The 4,835-nt window shown below is 42.8% G+C and overlaps 1 pseudogene; it reads left to right on the forward strand.

Moving 5' to 3' along the window:
• The first annotated feature begins 934 nt into the window (after nucleotides 1-934).
• Nucleotides 935-1,883, forward strand: LOC120607178 (olfactory receptor 13-like; annotated as a pseudogene).
• The last annotated feature ends 2,952 nt before the right edge of the window (nucleotides 1,884-4,835 follow it).

The raw sequence follows: 4,835 nt of genomic DNA on the forward strand, positions 1-4,835 counted from the left end.
ATGCTCCTGCACTAGAATATACCATGTTCAATGGCATCACAGAATCAGTGATAATTGTGAAGAAATAAATTAAACCCAAGCACAGTCTTTAACTGGGGCTCACTGCCTATCACAAATCTCAGGTCCAGGAGAGAAAGGGACTCTAAAGGGTAGATTACCATTGGAAGCAGTATTCCCACCAGGCTGAAAAGACTTAGAGATGCCAAATCTGTCTTTAAACAAAAAAGACAGCTGTTATTCTGCCTCAATTATAGCTTTAAGGTCAAGCACAGAGACCCTTTCTTTTAGTTAAGGGTAAGGCTAGGAAAAGGCAGAGCGTTGAGAGACACCACCTAAAAGAAAGTCAGATGTGAGGAAGCTTCCGGAGGCCAAAAGATTGAAGAAACACAAACTTGGGAAAAACTTTCTAAATACTTTTAAGGTTTCTGGAGTTATATATCTTCTCCACATATCTGACTCACATTGTCTATATAACTAGAGTAATCAGATGTTTAAAGCCTCAAAGGAAAGTGTTCTTACTGCTTGTCTTCAGAGAAGAGAGAGGGGAGAGTTTCAAATCTTCATCATCTCATTCTTCAGCCAGAACTAGGGGACAAGAGTCCCCAAGCAATGCACTATGTTTTGGAAGCTCCTGAAGGGAAGGAAAGCAGATGGCTTTGCGGGAGCTGATAGACAGAAGGAAATAAAACCATGGAGGTCTTGAAAAAAGATTTGGGGCTGAGAAACACAAATTTCCATGAAGGTTTCCCTCCCCTCCTCAAATGTAGCTTCACCCCAGGTAGACCTTTATCTCTGAATTGGTATTATTCCTAAGTAGGATCCAAATAACCATTGGCCTTCCCAGCAATTGAATGACCATGTTACTTGAATATGAGACTAAGCTGGGCCACTAGCAAGACTATTTCTCTTTCTGCAGCTGAAGGGGAATGAAGTAATGAAGTATTTTTCTTGGGAGAACAACAGCTCTGTGTCTGAGTTCTTCCTTCTGGGTTTCTCCAGGGATTCAAAAATTAATATAATCCTCTTCAACATCTTTCTCTTCCTCTATCTCTCTACACTTGCAGGCAATGGGCTCATTGTCACCTTGATCCACCAGGACACCTGACTCTGCACAGCCATATACTTCTTCCTCAGTGTCCTCTCCATGCTGGACATGAGTTATGTTACCACCACTGTGCTCCAGATGTTGGTGCATCTGGTCTGCCAGAAGAAAACTATCTCTTACATTGGATGTGCGACCCAGATGTACATCTTTCTGGTGTTGGGCATCAGTGAGGGCTGGCTGTTCTCTGTCATGGCCTATGATAGGTATGTAGACATCTGCCACCCACTTAGGTTCAAGGCTATCATGAGCCCATGGCTATGTGGGGCTATGGTGGTCTTTTGTGGATTGTTGGGTGTCAGCTATTCTCTAGTCTACATTGTCTTCACAATGTGCCTGCCTTACTGTAGCCCCAATGAGATCAATCACTTCTTCTGTGAGGATTTCTGCTGTTCTAAAATTGGCCTGTGCAGACACCTCCGTCAATGACTGAGTTGATTTCACTCTGGGCTTCATCCTTCTCCTGATACCACTTTCCTTCATTCTGACCTCTTATATTTGCATCTTGGCCACCATCTTGAGAATCCCCTCAACCCAGGGTCGACTCAAGGCTTTCTTCACCTGTGCCTCCCACATCACCATGGTAACCATGTTCTGTGAACCTGCCATGTTCATGTACATGAAGCCTGGGGCTGATGCCTCCCCAGAGCGGGACAAGAAACTGGCTCTGTTCTACAATGTCATCTCTGCCTTTCTCAACCCCATCATCTATAGCCTCAGAAACAAAGATGTGAAGAGGGCTTTCTTCAAGTTGACAGGTTGGGGCAGGGTCTCTGAGTGAGGCCACTGGAGCACAGAAGGCCACAACCAGACCTAAAACTACATGTTCTGTGGTGTTTCCATGACATTCCCTCCCATAACCAGATAGACAGGTAAAAATCATTGACTTCTATTTGAGGAGGTGTGAAAGTGGTTACCTGTCTGGGACTTGTTGATGGCTTCTGCAGCAGGACTATCCTCAAACATCAACTGTAGACAGAATGCCAAGACAGAACTTGCGTTCGATTCAAACTATTAGTCCTCTTTCTGATTAATGTTAAGCCTCTTTAGCATCAGAATTGTTGAGCCTTCATTAACTAAGAGCTCTCGATAGAAGTGATGGTTCAGATGGAGGTGATACAGATTCAATCCAGCCAGATGTCAGTGAAGTGCTGTGAACTCAATAAGGAATTAATGATGATTGTGGTATTGGTGGCATTGTGATGATTATAACTTGTATAAAGAAGGATAATATTTGACTTCACATATCACAGCTGGATATAGACATTTGCTGAACAAGCTTTGGAATGTAATAAGGAAGGGTGTTTAGGAGAGTTGCTGAGGTATTGGGAGAGAGAGCTGGCAGGAGCCATACAGAAAGATCAGCAAGATGCACCAGGTCCCCAAGTCACAAGGGCAAAGGTAAGGGTAGTAGAAACATTATAAGAGTTGATCATGTACCCAGACTACATCAAGATAGTAGTACAATGGTAGGAGGTGGAGGACAAAGGGAAGATTTGGGATGTGCCTTAATTTTATAAAACAGTATTTCAGAGAGAAACTGCTATGTAGAGGAGATGGAGCTCATTATAGAAAGCAGCATATGACATAGATGGAAACCCAAGGGTTGAAAATTTTGGGTAGTAGCAACCAGTGATGGAATAGACAGAACAGAGTTGAAATCTCAGCCCCTTCATTTACTAACTGTGGGACTTAGGATATGACTCCCTAAGCACCCTGAACATGAGTTTTCTGAGCTACAGTTATTCTCTTTGGTAAGATAGAGATAATAATACTTACTTTGATGGGTTGGAGAGACTGTAACTGTTTTTGTCCAATAAGGAGATAGAAACTACTCAATAAGTTAAACAGGGGAGATATAATATAAAGAAATTTTAACTATGATGAGAGTACCTATAAGACATAATAAAACATGATGTGGTGCCCAAGGGCCAAGGGATAGTAGTCAAGATAGGATAGACCTGGGAGGGATTCAGACATCATTGGAGAAAGTGTTTCACGTGAAAGGCAGAAGATTTCACTGGTTTGGCAAAGCCAGAGTTCCTCTGGATTTGCAAAATATAGGCCATCTTCCAGAGTGTAGGTAAGGGAACTGGCAATTAGCAAACAGTGATGTGAACATACAGTTAGATGCTGGGTGCTAATGGGACAGAAAGCCTCCATAGTGCATATGTTTGCAGATGGAATAACTTCTCATTCTGTGACCCTGAAGACTACAGGTGCTGCATACATGCTGGTAGAGGCTTGGTGCAAGTGCACAAGGTGCCTGCGCGCAGAACACTCCAGGGCTTCTGGAGGGAATCAGGCCGGTGGCTGGCAGTGTGGAGGTCAGATTTCCATGATGAGAGGGCATCAGACTGAGATTCCAAGGTCATTGTGCCTTCTGGGCCGCAAGTGGCCCAGCCTGGAAAACGCAGGGAACCTCATTCTTCCTGCAGTGTCCCTCCAGTGCCTTCTAAGAAAGTTTAGCATCATGCTCATGGTAAAGGAGAAATATTTACGGGAATTATGTTGTTTATTAGACAGCATAAATTGAAATCTGCATTTCGAACCGAGAGGTAATAAATGGTAACTAATACAGTCCAGAATTTCGGCTAATCAGCTTCCATATGCATCCCTCTATGAACATTCAAACTCCTTTACAACAAACAAAACAACTCTATATTTTTCCTAACAAGATACAACCACAATCTCACTGAATAGTCTGTTACCTGAAAACAATATAATGTTAGCATCCAATAATATGTGTATTCAATATCTTTTAAATGGTGATAAAAAAATAAGAGAATGATTATGTACAATAAATATGTGTAAATTCCAAGCACAGAGTTCTCCAGTTCTTTCCCTAGTTCTTCTTTGTCAGCTTCGGCACCATAATCAGCGACTTCCCCTCCAAACATCCTTAACCTGGAATTCTCCCTGAGAACACCACAACCCTGCAATTCTCTAAAAGAGTGATTCTCTTTTCTCACTCTGGAACTGTGAGTCCCCGACATCCTCATTCCCAATGACCTTTGCTCCCATCTCCTTTCCAGTCACCTCAAGTCACACCCACAGTGGAGTCTGTCATCCCTAAAATTGTACCACTCTCATAAGAACAACCCAAGTATTCCCACCTAACTTAGAGTGCATTTTCTTATAGGGCTCTTCTTATGGGGCCCTTATTATGACCACATGACTCTTCTTCCAGGTCCATGGACAATGGAATCCTCTTTTGACTTGGGGCCTTTGTGCCTGCTGTCCCCTTTCCTGAAATGCCCTTCTCCTGGCTATTTGAACAGGTGATCCTTCTCATCCTCAGGCATCAGCTAAATCTTTTTCCATCACAAGGGTCTACCTGTCAGCTCTCGATAAGTAGATTTCCCTCCTCCATTTTTCTCTATCATATAACTTCATTTATTTCCTCAGAATTTTGCAGCTTGGTTTTTCAATAATTAAACTTAATTTCTATTTTATGCTATTATTCCACTGGTGAGAGAAATAATTTTATCTTCTTGGATTTTTGCTCCCCCTCTCCCTGACTCCGACCTCCAAAGGGCTTACAAAGTACTAAGGTGTGCAATGGTGGGTAGGAATGGGGTGAGATATAACCGAGTCTTCTGCTACTGACACCCACTGAGGGAACTTCACTGCTGTGAGGTCGTCGGTCACCACAGAACACTGGATTCTGGATTACAGTTTCATGACTGTGAATTTCTCCACATATCTCTCTTGGTTTTTACGGGGCCTGATA

The sequence above is a fragment of the Pteropus medius genome, unplaced genomic scaffold (assembly GCF_902729225.1).
Source record: "Pteropus medius unplaced genomic scaffold, Ma_sr-lr_union100, whole genome shotgun sequence".
NCBI classification, from domain to species: Eukaryota; Metazoa; Chordata; class Mammalia; order Chiroptera; family Pteropodidae; genus Pteropus; species Pteropus medius.